Source organism: Molossus molossus, unplaced genomic scaffold (assembly GCF_014108415.1).
Source record: "Molossus molossus isolate mMolMol1 unplaced genomic scaffold, mMolMol1.p scaffold_m16_p_16, whole genome shotgun sequence".
Lineage (NCBI taxonomy): Eukaryota > Metazoa > Chordata > Mammalia > Chiroptera > Molossidae > Molossus > Molossus molossus.
The window spans coordinates 65,908,305-65,924,961 of NW_023425351.1; the positions used below are offsets into that span (position 1 = coordinate 65,908,305).

Sequence of the window (16,657 nt, forward strand, 5' to 3'; positions counted from 1 at the left end):
CCTCCCGCCCTCAGCCTGGGTAAGGGCCTTTCCGTCCGGAAGTTTCCACGTTCCAGTGCGAGCCTGGACCACGGTAAATAAAAACACGTTACTTGAGCCGGACTCATCATCGTGTGACCTACATCTTCCTGCTGCCGCCGCTCCGCCGCCTTGTCTGATGGACGGGTCAGTCCTGTCCCGCGTCCACCGTGGACGACACAGAGGGATGAGCAGCCAGGGACGGCGGGGTAGTGAGCGCGGGGGGCCGCCAGCTCTGCCTGGGACTGCTCTTCTGTCCCCCGTTGCTGGAGGAGGCTGCAGGGTGTGTCACAGATGTCAAGATGCAGGGCTTGTTCCCGTCTGCCAGCTCCAGGTGACGGCCCCGCTGCCCTGGACGCTGTCAGACATCTAGGCATTGTCACACCCGCCCGTTGATGACACACGGTGGCCTGGGGAACCCAGGTGGCTCTGGAGGTGACACAGCCCGGGAAGGTGACGCTCTCTCATCTGCCGTGTGTCCCTGTCCTCTCGGATCGGCCCCTCGTCAGTGGGTTTAACATTGAACTCAGCGGAGGAGGGTAAGCACCTTCTGCCAGGACCTACCCCGAAGATTCCCACCGAAGTGGTCGGGGGCCTGGCGCTGGGGTACAGCGTCTCCCCGGGCAGCGCTGAGCACCCTCGCCGGGGTGTCGGGAGGCGAACGGGAAGCCAGCAGCGCCCGAGCTCTCTCCTAGACCTCTGTCCCAGCCCCCCGAAAGCAGACGGCAGTGTGACCCTGCCCACTTTGCTCAGATCCCGGCAGCGCAGGTTTCAGAAGGGTTGACCGTGTGGATGCAGAGGCATTGACCTCCTCTGTCCCCGTGCGCTGCTGAAGGGCCTGTGACCCCGTGGCCCTGTACGCGGCAGGCAAGCTCCCCGGGACACCCTGTCCAGGCGGGTTGTTCTTCCACAGCCCCTGATGCGCGTGCTGTACTGCTGCCTGGTGAACCCCCGGCGCACACCTGGTCTCTCACTGATGCCGTGTTCCCTAAGCGCTCGGGGTCTCTGTCCCCATCACAGGTCACAGCCCCTCTCTTGTGAGTTCTGCAAGCGGGGTCTGCCTTGCTCACGGGTGCTGTCCACTCCGCGCCCATCAGGTTGTCTCCGGGGAAGGCCAACCTCTCCCGTGGAGGATGACCTCCTCTACCTCCGGCTCCACCTTGTTTCGGCCCTGGAGACAGTTCTCCTTATCTTCTGACAATCAGAGTGTTTCTGTTTGTGAAGAATGCTTTCCTTCAAGCTCCCTGGGGCAGCAAGTTGCACAATTGGCATTTATTGTGTTTTCCTAGATGTTAGATTTCCTAAAATCCCAGGCTGTGATTTTAGAGGAATTTCTGAGCTCCCTGGAAATGTGCCCATTTCTAGCCGGGGGCTCTCTGCATTCCCGAACATCTCAGGGCCCAGGAGAAAAGAGGAAAGCCACCCCGTTCTGGGAGCAGCCGGGGTGACGCGAGGCTGGCGTCTTGGGAGGGTTCAGCTTGATTCCTGACCGTAGCCACCGCGGGCCCAGGCGGCAGGGGCGGCTGCTCGGAGACCAGGACTGAGATGTGTTTGTGGGACACTGGCAATTGCTCAGCAGGGAGTGGTGAGGCTCCTTTAGGAGGAGAGAGCCCCCGCCCGCCCCCCGCACTCTGAAGAGGGTGGGTATTCGCAGCCGTAGCCTGTCTGGGTTCAGTGGTGAGACATCACTGTCGCTACAGCGCAGGGGACAGAAAAATCAACTTTAAAAGACGCTGGGTGAATTCTTAGTTTCTGCTACAGAAGTGCATGCACCGGAGGAGGTGACCTGAATTTGATCTTCACCTCAACATTGTTTGAAATAGCAAATGATGAGATGAACCATGACAGAAAATGCCTAGTTTTTAATCAGATCACTGGATGTGTAAAAAAAGGAAAGTTCGACCCAAACTTGGGGGGGGAGGAATTGTCAACAGAACACAAAGTAGAATTGAGATTCCAGAGCTAAATGCACACTAGTGTGATCAATTGATTTTTTATTTTTATTTTTATTACATAGTATTTTTGAGAGTGGTTTAGGTCAACAGAAAAACTGAGTGGGGCGTACAGAGAGTTCCCACATTCCCCACCCTGGTCCTTACAGACGCACAGTCTTCCTTGCTATCAGCGTCCCCACCAGGGAGGTACATCTGTTCCAACCGACACACCTCCATCGACCATCATGATCACCCCAGTCCACGCTCGATGCCAGGGTTCTCGCTCGGTGTTGCAGACTCCGTGGCAGATGTATCATGACCTGCACCCACCCCTGCAGTCACCAGCGGAATAGTTTCTCGGCCCCAACAGTCCCTGTTCACTGCCCGTTCCTCCCCGCAAGACAATTTAAACGCTGCTCCGTTGGGGATTGGTTGCTTACATTGTGGCACATCCATAAAATGGAATACCATACAGCTGTTTAAGAGGATGAGTGGCTTGATGAAGTGTATGAAACAACCTCGAAGCTCTATGAACTATCAGAAAGCAGTGTCACCCTCACCAGTGTTGATTGACAGGAAGGAGAGTAGACGGTGTGGGGAGGGTGCCGGCCGCACCTGCCTGTCCTCACTGACCGGGAGGACCAGGAGACAGCCCACTCTTGGAGGGCGGCCCCTGGTGTGTTCGTTGGCAGGGAGACGGCCAGGCCGAGGCTGAGCCCAGGGCCAGCATGTCGGCGCCTGAATGCATGAATCAGTCCACAGACGGGCTTTTTCTCTTCCTAATTTCCTTCCAGCTGCTGCTCCACAGACACGGGAGGCCGCAGTGGAGGCCTTGGAGCCCTTTCTCCCTCTCCTGGGCACCGTCCCCGCCCCCTCCCCTGCCTTGAGTGTCTGTGTTCTTCCAGGCCCCTCCTCTCCTCACTCCCCAGGTTACAGAGATACACGCCGATGGGGGCAGTGGCTTGAAATGGACCTTGGAGATGATACTGTATAGCTGACCTTGTCAGTTAAGACAGGCAGATCTGATCTCATTGATTAATTTAGTTGTACACACCAAGAGACCCTGCAGCTGGAGACTTCGCTCGGACAGCGCCCGGATGAGTCACACCTGGCAGGCGTTGAGTCCACTCTCTGGAGTGGCTGCCTGCGTGACCTTGGCCGCGTCACCTCACCTTGCCGAGTCTCAGTTTCCTCATCTGTGCTTCTCTTGAGGTTGTCATGACGATTAAGTGTGATCCCATCAGCGAACACGCCCTTCGAGGAAGGAAAGTGCTGTGTTGGGAGAAAGGGAGGGGCCGCCTGTTGTTCTCGGGCACCCCATCCTTCCCCAGGAGAATCCCCAGCCCCGTCAGATAGGTTATAATTCGGCTCTTATGTTCTCATTCGGTGCCCTTCTCCTGGCTGCCCAGGGATCTGAGCTTAAGCAAATAAATTAGCGTGCTCCACCCGGCTCTGTGTTCTGTAGCCAGCCATATGTTTGAGCCTGATAGAGATCCTTATCGGCTGGGAAATATTACCCAGCAAGGGATGACATTTCTTATCAGAAGCCCTGCGGAATCGGAGATAGCAGCCCTTTCTTTAATGCAGCCAGGCCGCCATGCGCAGGGCCGGTGGGGGGGCGAGGGGGTGGTCTGGGACCAGCGGCGGGCAGCCTGGGCCGCTGTGGGCACCCGCTGACCCTCTCCTCAGACAGCCACCCCTGGGAGCCGGCCTTGTCTTGTTGGAAGTAGGCCATTCTGAGATTTTTGCATGAGATAGAGGCAGGGCAGGGCCCGGCCTGGGAGGGCGGAAGGAAGGCAGGAGCTGATGAGGCTGGACCAGCTTGGGGTGGAGGCACAATTCGCAAGGGTGAGGTCTTGAGCTTGTACAGAGAAGCAGGTGGTTTCCTTGCAGCCAAGTCCTGGGGCATCTGCCCTGTGGCTCTCCAGAGTGGAGGTGGCTGAGGCCAGGTACCCGCCAGTCTAGTTGTGGGAGTGGTGAGGTGCCAGGTGCCCTCTGTGCCCCTTCCAGACCCCCCCTGATTGTTTCTGCCCTGCTCTGTGCCCAGGAAGCCAACTTGCATGGATGCAACGGGATGGATGCCGCCCCAGGCTCCTGTGCCCCTTGGCGTCTGTGTGGGAGGCGCTGGCAGGACGGAGCAAGGGCAGGACAGTTATTCTCTGCTTCCTCTCTGCTGGGTCCCTGACTGACACAGGCAAGCTCTGCACCGAAGGCCCTGTGTCCGAATCTTGCTTTGGGCCCACACTCTGTGATATTAGGCAAGTTGTTGAACCTCTCTGCGCCTTGGTTTCTCCACCGTGAGTGAGGGGATGATACCACTTTGTTTGCTGTCTCTCTCCACCGCCTTTGGGTCTCACCAATCTCTGTGCCTCTGCTTTGCCGCACGACACTAGGGAGGCACCGCTGGGTCCCCGGCTCGTGCGAGGCCACAGCGCACTGCGGTGAAGCTTGTAGGCAGAAGAGGCTCAGTGACCACATGACTTGGGTTCTGCAACTTCTGTTGGGGACACATGCTCAGGCCTCTCCCCTTCCTGATTTTGGGAAGGCTTTGCCTGCCCAGCCCTGCTCTCGGGTTACAATCTTGCTGTCGCTGGAGAGGCAGGAAGTGCTCTCCCCTCTCCCCGGACCCTTCCAGCCCAGGGCCCCGCCCCTGCCCCTCCCTCCTGATCCCACTTCCTAACTCCTCCGGCCCCCTCCTGTGCAGTCCCATCCTCGCTCCTCCTGCCGGTTGGGTCCAAATTCTGAGAGCTCACCTTTGACCTTGTCCCGCTCCACTCAGAGAGTCTGACCTTTCAACTTGGCATTTAAGGCCCACCCCTGTGGAGCCCCACCCCTGTGGAGCCCCGCCCCGTGATTCCATCCTGGTCACCTGGACTTCTCCTGGGGTCGTGGTGAGCATGTCTTGTCCCTGTTTTGAACTAACCACTCTTCTTCCTTTGACTTTCGATCTCGTCCTTTCTCCGTCAGGGGCTCAGGGGCTTCGGTGGCTGGGCTTCATTGCACTGCACAGGCGTCGCCCTGTTCACAAGCTGGAGGCAAGGTCCTCTACCAGCAAAGAGAGCGTCTCACTTTACCGAGGCTCACTTTATTGCAGTGGTCTGCACCCCGACCTCGGCGTCTCGGGGCACTTCTGCGCGCACGGTGGTCTGCACCCCGACCTCGCGTCTCGGGGGCACTTCTGCGCGCACGGTGGTCTGCACCCCGACCTCGGCGTCTCGGGGGCACTTCTGTGCGCACGGTGGTCTGCACCCCGACCTCGGCGTCTCGGGGGCACTTCTGTGCGCACGGTGGTCTGCACCCCGACCTTGGCGTCTCGGGGGCACTTCTGTGCACGGTGGTCTGCACCCCGACCTCGGCGTCTCGGGGGCACTTCTGTGCGCACGGTGGTCTGCACCCCGACCTTGGCGTCTCGGGGGCACTTCTGTGCACGGTGGTCTGCACCCCGACCTCAGCGTCTCGGGGGCACTTCTGTGCGCACGGTGGCATCATCTTCAGTCTCGGCTCTCTTACCAGCGAGACATCTGACATCCACACGAGCTCCCCAGAAGGGCTTGGTGTCCTTGAGCATGTTGTGATGCTAGATGGAGAGGAGGCAGTGGCTTACAAGACAGGAGGGGGGAAGGTCAGTTTCCTAGCTGGCGTTGGAGCAGACCACAGGTTCTTTCGGATGATGCTAATGCTCCTGATCAATGATCATAACAGGTCCCCCGTGGTCCTCTGCCAGTCAGCATAGCCCCAGGACAGCGGAGGGCTGGAGGGCTGGGGCCAGGCCAGGCCAGGGCTGCCAGCCCCTATCTCCACGTGCCCAGCTGGTTCCGTTCTTGCCTTTGACAGGTCCCTCTGATCTTCCCGTGCACAATGGAGCGCAGGGAAAAAGAAACTTCCTGGCCCGATTGATACCAATTTGAAGGAAGCAGCTGGCTTAGATGGGGGCAGGGAAACAAAATCCAGGGAGGGCGATAACCTCTTACCAGTCTGAGTCTCGTTAACGGGGGGTTGCTGGGGGGCTGCAGATTGCATTCAGAGGCGGCGGGAGCGTGTGACTCCCACAGAGGCGATTCAGAATCCAGCGCGGAAACAGAGTGGCAGTGACCAGCAGGAGATGAGCCCAGGCTCGAGGTCACAAGTCTGGAGGTGCCATCATCGACTTACGTGTTGCCGCAAAGTGACGCCCTCCGTTTCCTAGTTTCTCTAGTGGCCACATGGAGCTTGCTGGACCCTCTCCCCCGAGTCCGAAGCAAATGCCATGGCCGAGACCTGTGCTGCAGTGAAGCTCGAGAGACTCATTGACAGAACTGGATGGTCCTTAGGAGATTACCAGGCTTACATGGGGCTAAGGCCAGAGAGGTGCAGTGCGGTCCAAGGTCACACAGCCAGGTCCTGGAACCAGCAGTGGTCTGCTCCCTCCTTTCCCAGTGGCCGTTCATGCCGCCATCCTTGTCCCTCTCACCTGTCGATGGAAACACGAGTGGGCGCTTTCAGCCGTGCTGGTCGACCCTGTACCCTGGGTTTATTCCTGAGCGACATCGACGTGGCCAGGAGCCTCTTGCCAGCTGCCTCAGGCAGCCCACGGTTTAACCGACAGCCTCTGGCTGCAGGTCCCGTTTACTTTGCTAACCATGTGACCATAATGGGAATCATAGCTGTGGGCGGGGCAAGTGGGGTGCAGGCTGCAGGGCTGAGCAGCACCGGCTGGAGGACATGCAGTGTGAGGGTTACCGGCAGGTGTCCGCTTGGCTAGACCTCGGCTGAGACTGTGGTTCTGTTGCTCTGGAGAAACCTGGTAAATACACGCAGACTTTAGAACGCGACAGGTTGGGGTCCACATCTAAGCACTGCCCCCGCTTAGGTTCCTGACTTCTTTCCCTGTCAGGACAGCGCGGATACTACGCGTACCTGCCACTCAGGGGGCGGTGAGGGCAAAACAGGACGGCAGGTGCAGAGCACTTAGCACACGCCCGGCACAGTGCACCAGGACGAATACTGCTTACTGTGCCGTGTGCATGCCTGCAGCCGTGCAGCTGCGTGGGTCAAGTGCTCCTGTTTTCTGCACCACAAACCAGCCCAAATCTTAGCGCTTCAAACAAGGACTGTTTATTCTCTCTCAGTTGGCTGGCTGAGTCCTGCCAGGTGGTTCTTCCACTCCACTTGGCCTCACCAGGAGGCTGTCGTGGCCACGTTCGTGGGCAGTTCTGCTGTGGCCAACGTGGCCGACGTGGCTTTGCTCACAAGTCTGGGGCCTCAGTGGGGTGACTGCAGTGGCCGGGGCCTCTCTTTCGTCAGCAGGCTAGCCCCCCTTCTTTTCAGAGGGCGGCCACCTCTCAAGTGGGTACCGTGAAAGTGCCCAGCCCCCAGCACACAGCCCTCCCGTCACATCCTCCACTCAGGGAGCCACAGGCCCGATTCAGTGGCGGGAAACCAACCCGCCTGCACCTGGAGAAACGGCACGTGTGCTCGGGCCCGCGCGCGAGGTGGGGACCACTGACTCAGTCCCCTGGGGCCCAAGTCACTTTCCATGTTTGTGACTCCCAGTCTCTACCCTCTGGACCCCTTGGGTCGTGTGTTGCGAGGTCGGGAGCAGGTCGGGAACGCTGGAGCCAGCCTGTCTCGTTTCAGATCCTGCCTCTGCCACCGACTAGCCGGCCGACCTCAGGCAGTGATTTTATTCTCTCAGGCCTCGGGCTCTCGTCAGGACAGTGGGGAGAACGCGTAGTCCTGGGGTGAGCGTGTGCGAAGTTTCACTGAAACATACCGGGGTGTGCGTGTGTACATGTACACGTGTACACACATATATGTGAATACGTGTGTATACCCAGGGACATACATGGACATAAGTGTGTCTGTATTTGTGTGTATACGTGTGTGTGTGTCCCCAAAATTGTGTACACAGCTTTGAATAATTTGAATAAGCCAATGTTTATTAAAATACATTTCATTTTCAAAATGCAGTAGACTCTACAGGCACCCTGTAGGCATTATTTTGGGACACCTTGTATGTGTATACACACAAATGTGTTTGTGTGTGTGTGTGTATATATACACACATAAATTTTGTGCGTAGCTCATACAGATATCTCCCTTCTGATGCATGTCTGCGGCCTGCCGGGAAGCCCCAGCTTGCTGTCTTGGGCCTGGTCCCAGTGTTTTCCAGATCATTTTAACGTGGACCTGAGAGCCGGCGCCCACGCCTGGGGCCTCCTCCGTCAAGGAGGGTTCCCACGCCTGCCCCGGGAAGTGTCAGAAGTGTCCGTGGGCCCTGGTGCAGTACAGACTCTCCCGGGCCCAGCCTGGCTGTGGAACGTGTGTGGGAGCCCGAGGGCAGACCGAGCCGGGCACTCCGGGGCATTTGGACGGAAAGCCCCGCCGAGCTGCTCCGGCCCCTGCCGTCCCCCGGCGGCCGGCGCTGCCTCCAGGGCTTCCGCCTTCGCTGACTGACGTTTTCTCTCCTCCCCCAGAAGCACCGACGCCTGCCGCTCGTGCAGGGCTGGGACTCGGGGCACAGCATGGCCGGTTCCGTGCTCAGATTTTCAGTCCGATGCGCTTTCCCGCAGCACTGAGAAGGACACGCATCCTCGCCTCCCCTTTACCGGGCTGAGCTGAGGTCAGGCTTGGCTCCGGGTGGCCAGACCACCTGGGCCTCCCTCCCTTGCATCCTGAGCTGGTTTCCCCCCACCGAGGTACAGCTTCTGGGCGACCCCCCCCCAAGGCTTTGTTAGTTCCCTGAGTCGTCCCACAAAGAAAAAGCAACAGCCTCTTCTTGAGTATCCATGCTGTATATATATAGGGTGTCCCCTCAAATGCATATACAACTTGGGATAGTTAGAAAGCCAGTGTTTATTAAAATACATTTCATTTTCAAAATGTAATCGAATGTTCAGACACCCTGTAGACATTTCTGGGGGACACCCTGTATATTGCTCTCATTATTACTATGGGAAATCTACTGTCCTGAAGATCAGAGATGCTCAGTAACTCTCGAAAGGGCACGGAGCCAGCATTTGGACCCTCGTCTGCCTCACTGCAGTGCCCTTCTCTTCCTGACGTATCCGAGGGGAGATAAAGATGATTTCTCTTCAAGGCCGTAGGACCTAAATGCTTCCTTCTCACGCAGGTGAAGAAACCTTTTCCCTTTTCAAGTGCACAGACTGCCCTTGGGGTTATAAACACGGAAAGCCAGGAGCTGCCCTGTGTGGCCGAGCGGGAGCCGAGCGGGTGGGTGTCCGGCCGGCGTGGTGGCTGGGGACACGCTGCCCGCTGCCGTTCTCCGTCCAGCCCTCCAGCTGTAAACATGTTTTCCTCCCCACACTTCGGCATCTGTCACGGTTTAAAATTCCAGGTTGCCAGTCCTTGCAGAAAGGGGTTCGGGCCGTGGCATGAAATCACCCTGCCTGTGTCAGCAGGGCTGTGGATGCTCCCGGCTCCCTGCACAGGGTACCCCCTTTGCAGAAGGAGGAAAACAAAGGTTTACGTGTGGAGTTATCAGCCTGGCTCTAAGCCCAACGCCCAGCCCCATCACGGCTGCCGGGAGTCCTTCCGTTTAAAAGATCGTTAGCTGAGAGTGTGGGATGGGTAGGTACAGGAAAAGGTGACTCCCTCCGTAGTGAGCCGATGGTCCCCTTGCCATCCTGCGGGCGAGCTGACCACTGAGCACACTGACGTGGGCGCCTGGCCGCCTGCCCGGAACCAACGGAGCTCTCTGCCTCGTCCACCTCCGTTTGCAGGACGTCACCCAGGGTCCAGTCCTGACGGACTCTTCCTAAGGATGCTTCGGCTTAAGTGAATAAATAGTGATTCCCCGCCACTGGCCAGACCGTGTGGGAGCACGGAACTCGGGCGCCGGGTGTACTTCATTTCTCATAGCAAAGCACTAACCACCGCTCCCAGAAACATTCCCGAGTCCAGACAAACGAAAGGAAGAAGCTAAAAACACTTTTGTGACCTCGCAGAGGTGACCAGTGGAACGGAAGGGTGCACATAGGTGCCCTCGACATCACGCTCGTCCCCGTTGGGCCGCATGCACTTCAGCTTGTGAGCACTCTCACTCCGTCCGTGGACACTGTCCTCCCGCAGCTCTGTCCGCTCACCCTGGCTGGGCCGCCGGACACAGAGCTTCGCAGGGCTCCGCCCGTTTTCCTTAAGCATGGATTCAGCTTTTGCTCTTACGATCAGTGCTTCCGTGAATATTCTCCTAGTTAAATCTCTGCACGCATACTGTCCTGTTTTATTAGGACAGAATTAGGCTGGAGCAGGGGCGTGGAGGCAGGTCCGTGTGCCACAGTCCCCTTGGAAGTGTGGGCCAGTCGCCGTCATCCCCATCGCCCTCCCCGGCCTGGGCACCTGGAGGAATATGCCCCTTGCAGCCTCTTCCCTTTGGCAGGCGTCACAGAAACAGGCACACACTGTTCTCAGCCCCCGTGTCCCCCTCACCGTGGCTGCGAGGTGCCCGGTGTTCCCTTCCAGCCCCGGTTTCTGGAACACACGTCTCCAGTTAATCAGATCACGGTTTGTCGTGTCTGGAGCAGAGCCTGAGGGGGTCTGGTTCACTGTTGTGTCCTGGCGGCCAGCACGGTCTGTTATGATGGTCAGGAGCAAGGGCTCATGGCAGACCTGGATCTGTGGCTCAGCCACTTCGCCGGCCTGAGTCTTCACTTCCTGTCCGGCTTACCCTGTCGCGGCTCCCGCCTGGGGCTCCCGCCTGGCACAGGGATGGTGCGGTTGAAAGGAGACGCAGGGGGAGGGGGGGTGCGGCACCAGGTCGGCGCACAGCCGGGGTGTGCTGGGGGTGCTGGTGAGCGCGTCCTCTGTGCCGGGCTCTGCTCTGAGTGCTTCCCTTCAAACGAAGAAGCCTGTTTTGTGATACATGAAAACGACATGAAATGGACTTTGTCGGAGCACGGCATGCCCTTTCTATACACACAGTTTGTGGTGGCTTTTATGGTGCAGTGGCAGAGATGGGTAACTGGGGCAGAGGTGGTGTGGCCTGCGACACCCAAAATATTCACAGCCCGTCCCTGCAGAGCGAGATTGCCGACTCGGGTTCCAGTATGAGCTCATCCAGTGTTGCAGAGTGCCGATGTCCCTACCATGCCCCTTGTACACATGAGGAAGTGAGGTGCAGAGAGGTTGAGGAATTAGCCTGAAGTCATGCACAGCTTGGAAGCGATAAAGGTGGGGCTTGGTTCCCAGAGCTGGGGCTCTGCCTGGTTCCACCCTGGGGCAGGTGAGGGAGGTGAAGTCGTGTGTTTGTGAGGGTAGAAACAGGATTTAAAACCAATCCAGGGACCTGAGTTCTTGACCTTTCTGTCCTAATGGGCTCTGTCCACTCCTCCAGGCTCCCAGTATCACCTGCTGACCACAGGACCAAACACAGAGAGACATTCACTATGTCCTTAAAAATGCAGGCGCCTGACAACGGGGAGAGATGATGCCGAGACCAGATATGGTTGTGTGCTTTCTCCTACATACCAGCTTCGTCGGTGTTTGTGGAAGGAATGCAGGTAACTAGCAAATAGCTCCTGGACTCTTAAGAGTTTAGACTCAGGAGAGAGGACAGGGACCTCTGGGAAAAGCAGCAAACCCCAGGACCTTGTCATGGGAAGACCTTCCTGGACATCAGTTGTGGTCCTCAGGCGGTGTGGGGTCTTGTACCACAACGCCAAACACTCTTCAGTTCAAATTTCAGTGCAGGAAACTGTGTTTTCCGTGCATCACAACTGGCTTTACTTCTGTTGGTTCCAGATGTTTGGCTTCTTTAAATAGCTTTGCTGAGATTTAATTCACATATCATGTGATTTGCCAATCTGAGAACATTTTCGCCACTTCAAAAAATGTCTGTACCCTTTAGCTTTTGTCTTCCCACCCCCCTCACCCCCAGTCTGGAGCACCTGCAGCCTGCTGTCCGGTGCTATGGATGTACCTGTTCCGGACAGTTCACAGACACGCGACCGTGTAGTATGTGGTCTTTCATGACTGGCTTCTTGCACTTAGCATGGTGTTTTCAGGATTCATTCACGATGTGTCAGGTGTCTGTACTTTCTGTGTATCATTCCTCTCTGTGCCTGAAGAACGTACCACTCGATGACTATACTACTGCATTTTACTTGTTTGTCATGATGGACGTGGGGTTGTTTCCATTTTTTGCTCGTTGTGAATAATGCCGCGCTGAGAGTGTATGTGCAAGCTTCTGTGTGGATGTGTGTACACGCAGGAGTGGCATTGCTGAGTCAGATGGGATCGCAACTTTTTGAGCAACTGCTTCCCATGTTGCCCAGGCTGTTTTTCATTCCCACCAGGAACTACCTGTTCCTGCTCATCATTTATACTCCTCTTTAAACACAGCATGATGCCACTCACAGGAATCTGTAGAGAGTGTCCAGTGAATCAATGGTGCTAGGTCTCCGGGACCAGAGCAGAGACCAGGAAGGGAAAGGCACGGGGTACTTTCTGGGTGAGGGAAATGTTTTTTGGCTTGGTGGTTTAGTGTTTTTCATAGATACATTTGTCAAAACTCATCAAACTGTTCATTTAAGATCTGGACATTTCATTATGTGTTGATTATGCCTACATTAAAGAAAAAAACATACAAATAAAAAAAAAATGTAGGCGGAGGGGGGGGAAAGAAAAAAGCATCAATTAGCTCATGACACGACTTACCCACCCCAGACAGAGAGCTGCGGCTGGCCAGGCCAGGTATAAAAGTCTTTAATTGATGTGATTAACTACATCTCAACAGGGAGCCTCGTTAACGCCAAGGGGAGAGGAAAGGGAGTTTATTTTTCACTCTCCCAACTAGAGGATGTCTGGAAGGGGGTCATGGGGGGCACTAGGAGGGCTGGTCCAGGCTCTTCTGCAAAGTAGAGCTTTTTTCCCTTTGGCACTAAGATACATTTAAAAAAATTAATTTTCTCAATTGCTACAAAACTTAGTTTCCATTTATTTATTTTCACCTAAGAGGAGGAGGAAGCCAGCCCAGGAATTTTTTTTTTTTTGCGTGAGTCTGTCTTATTCACCAGACCCGACATTTAGACAGAACACTCTTTAACCTTTAAACCTCCCTAAATACTTTAGTGGCTGATGAACAGACAACAGGAAACAAACAAAAAAAAGAAGTGAAAGGTGTGTGATTTCTCCCCTTTAGAATCTGCAAACAAGTTTCATGGTTTGACATAAACTTATGAAAGATGAGGATTGAGCAAACATCACTAATTATCCACATATTATATTTTTGATACATTGCAAAAATTGCATCATTTTATTTGTAGGTCAGGAAAAACATATATTTGGCTAGGAAAAAAAAACCCTAGAAGTGTATACAACACAGTTATTTAGGGTAAGAAGTGAATTCATGTGTTTTTTTTTTTTTTCCTTATTGTTCATCTGTGATTTATTATTTTTAATGACCATTTATTGCTTGTGAGTATATTGCTTGTTAAGAAATCATTTGGGTCCTCTCCCCGGGTGGAGAGATCAGTTTCTGTAGGCTTCCCTCTCTCTAGAGCGGACTCCGATGCCCTGCAGCAGGCAGGGCTTTGCATGAAGCATTGACCTTGAACTGTGGGGTTAGCTAGGTCAGGGTCTGATCCTGGGATCTTCAGGAAGTCACAGATTCTTTTCTGTCTTGGTTTCCTCGTCAGGATAGCACTGCTAATACTCTCGGGGTGAACTGATTTGAACCGTACACTGGAGCCCTCCTGCACAGTCCTCGGGCTGCCTCCTACACCTGGCAGAAGCATCAGGACACCTGCATGCAGCGTGTGGCGTGCATGTGTGTGTGCCCATGCACGCGCGACGTGTGCACCACTTCTGTGTGTGCGGCCTGACATTAAACAAAACATCCTCCCATGGATGAGCTGAGACAGCTGGCTTCTGGAGCTAGTTCTCCATCACAGACCAAAGGCAGGACGAATGGCAGCGAACAGCTGGGTGACAGCACTCGGTATCTTCCTCCCTGTAGTTTGGTCCCTGGCCGCGGTGGCTTCTGTCTTCCAGCAGCGTGTCCAGTACTTCGGAAACGTTCTCTTCCTGCACATCAGAATAGTCGAATGCCATCCCAGATTGACTGTGAGTATCCTTGTTTTGTTTCCGTTTGTTTCCCAGGTCTGGGGGAGGGGCCAGCAGAGGGTGAGTCAGGGTTTTGCAGTTTGTTTAAGCTGGTGGAGCGTACTGGGCAGAAGAGATTTGCAGGCATGCAAAACAGGAGCCACATGCTGGGACCTCTGTTTCACCCTCTTTCTTCAGCGTTGCCTCCCCCACCCCTGTTCTCAGCTTCTTTTTATGGCAGTGGTTTTCATAGGTCAGTTTGCAAATGATCACCTGGGAAGCTTGCTGAAATGCAGATTCCTGAGCTCCCCCACCCGCTGTTCTAACTCACTGGCTTTGGGTGGGGCCTGGAAAGCGGCATTTTTTTTTGCCAAACAGCTCAGATGGGTCCATTGCCCTGGAAAGTACTAGAAGCAAGAGTGCCTGGGACCTGTCAGGATTTCACAAACAAGTTTGAGAATAGATACAATTGTTAGTTTCAGAAGATGAAAACAAAGCTGAAAAATTGAAGTAGTGATACATAGTTGTATAACTTTATAGCAGCTTGCAAGCACAGCTCAACTTTTGTGGTCAAACAGGAGTTATTTTAGTGTAGCATCTGGATAGGTTAAGATGCTTGATATGCTGCGGACCAGGTCTACGAGAGCCTGGAAAAAGCCCTAACAGCGTGGAACCAGCTCTGAGAAATAAAGCCCTAGATGATTTCTTTTTTAAAAATATGTTTTTGTTGATTTTAGAGAGAAAGGAAGGCAGAGAGAGAGAGAGAGAGAGAGAGAGATCAGTTGCCTCCTGCATGCACCCAGACTGGGGATTGAACCTGCAACCTGGGCAGATGCCCTGACCTGGAATCGAACCGGCCGCCTTCCGGTGCACAGGATAACGCTCCACCCACTGAGCCACACCGGCCAGGGCACAGATGATGTCTTGTTTTCAGCATTTCAATCTGAAAGTGCCTTTAGAAGTGTTCTACTTCAGTCCCCAGGGTTGCCGTCAGGGAAACTGAGGCCTAGAGGGAGAGCGACTTGCTCAGGGTCAAACAGTAGGTCTCTGGAAGAGTCCAGACCGGCACCCAGCATTCACAGCTCATGTGCGTGTGCACAAGTGCCCAAGGCCTCGTTCCGTCCTGCCCAGCGGTGTCTTCCCATCTCTTTCCCTTTGGCTTCTCTTCCTCTGGTCCCTGTGTTCTCAAGCTCGTCTCGAACCCTGAGGGGAGAGGAGAAAGTTGTGGGGTCTCAGGGTGGACACTACTAAGCAATAGGCATTGCAAGGGACAAGGCCTGTCTTTGGCGTCGTCGTCCCCTGCGGAGGAAGAAGCGGGCTGAGTGACTCACTTGACACGGAGGTGTGAAAAGTGGGCCGGCTTCTCAGCACCCACTGAACACCTACTGTGTGCTGAGCGTTGTACACGTGCTGCGGGGGACAGCAGGGAGTGCAGCCCTGCCCTCGGGCACCGACAGGTCTTCATTCATCTAGTCCTTCTACAGGCACCTGCTGAGCACCTACCTGTGCCCGGCACCCAGAACAAGGCGAACACGGAGTTTAGGTCCCAGGGGGGAGACGGGGTGTCTGGGTGCAGGCGAGCCGGGGCCAGGGCTCGATGCCTCTGTCCCCAGAACTGCGCTCAGCAGCCCCCCCCCCCCCCCCCCTGCCTGAGCGGCGTCCGCACCGGGCGGAGCTGATGTTCGATCAGAGCTGGTGTCCGTTCACCTGCCTTTTCTCCGTCGGGCATCGCAGCCTTGCGGTGAGCTCGGTGGTTCTGCGAGTGTCGCTGCGGTTCACAGATGAGGGAACTGAGGCACAGGAAGGCAGCTTGCTCAGGGCCACAAGGCTAAGGGTACGGAGCCAGGGGGTGCACCGGGCGGCTTGCCTCCAGAACCCCCACGCTTACCTGCCGAGCCTCACGGCTTCTCGAATCCTACCTTCTCCTGGCGGCCGTGAGCAAGGTGCTGTGCCGGTCGCAGGGCAGCATGTGCCACAGTCAGGTCCAGGCAACTCCCCCCACCCCCACCCCCCGCCCCAGGACACCTGCCTCACAGGGCTGTGAAAGTGCCAAAGGAAACGCTCATATTTTAGGGTGCTTGGCGCTCAGTAAAAGTACTAGGGCGTTTTAAAATAAATTCTTGCCGGTTGAATGAATGAATGATAAATTCCACATGCCCCGGAAGGAACGTAGCTTTTATTGTTTCCGAAGCTGTGCCGTCTGGAGATTAGGATTGTCCTTCCTCGCCCCCTGCGACCAGTTCTGGCCACGGGCAGTGAGCAGAAGCGATGGGCCACCCCTGCCCTTCACGCTGTGATGCTAGCGAGCACCCTCCCCGGGTCTGTCTCTCTCCCTTCGGCCCCGTCTGTCTGTCTCTCCCCAGGTCTGTCTGTCTCTCTCCCTTCGGCCCTGTCTGTCTGTCTCTCCCCAGGTCTGTCTGTCTCTCTCCCTTCGGCCCTGTCTGTCTGTCTCTCCCCAGGTCTGTCTCTCTCCCTTCGGCCCCGTCTGTCTCTCCCCAGGTCTGTCTCTCTCCCTTCGGCCCCGTCTGTCTCTCCCCAGGTCTGTCTCTCTCCCTTCGGCCCTGTCTGTCTCTCCCCAGGTCTGTCTCTCTCCCTTCGGCCCCGTCTGTCTGTCTCTCCCCAGGTCTGTCTGTCTGTCTCTCTCCCTTCGGCCCTGTGCCTGGCAG

General features: G+C 55.8%; 1 long non-coding RNA gene across 9 annotated transcripts in view; it reads left to right on the top strand.

The window, feature by feature from the left end:
* LOC118631647 overlaps positions 1-16,657 on the top strand; it is a 131,369-nt gene that overhangs the window by 79,425 nt on the left and 35,287 nt on the right. For 7 of the 9 annotated variants that reach the window (XR_004959873.1, XR_004959870.1, XR_004959876.1 and 4 more), the window contains 3 exons: positions 10,970-11,120; positions 11,284-11,449; positions 13,586-14,012. This is a non-coding gene — a long non-coding RNA (uncharacterized LOC118631647). Of the gene's footprint in view, positions 1-8,538; positions 8,554-10,969; positions 11,121-11,283; positions 11,450-13,585; positions 14,013-16,657 lie in introns of those variants that run through there. The other 2 variants (XR_004959875.1, XR_004959877.1) reach the window with 2 other exon arrangements.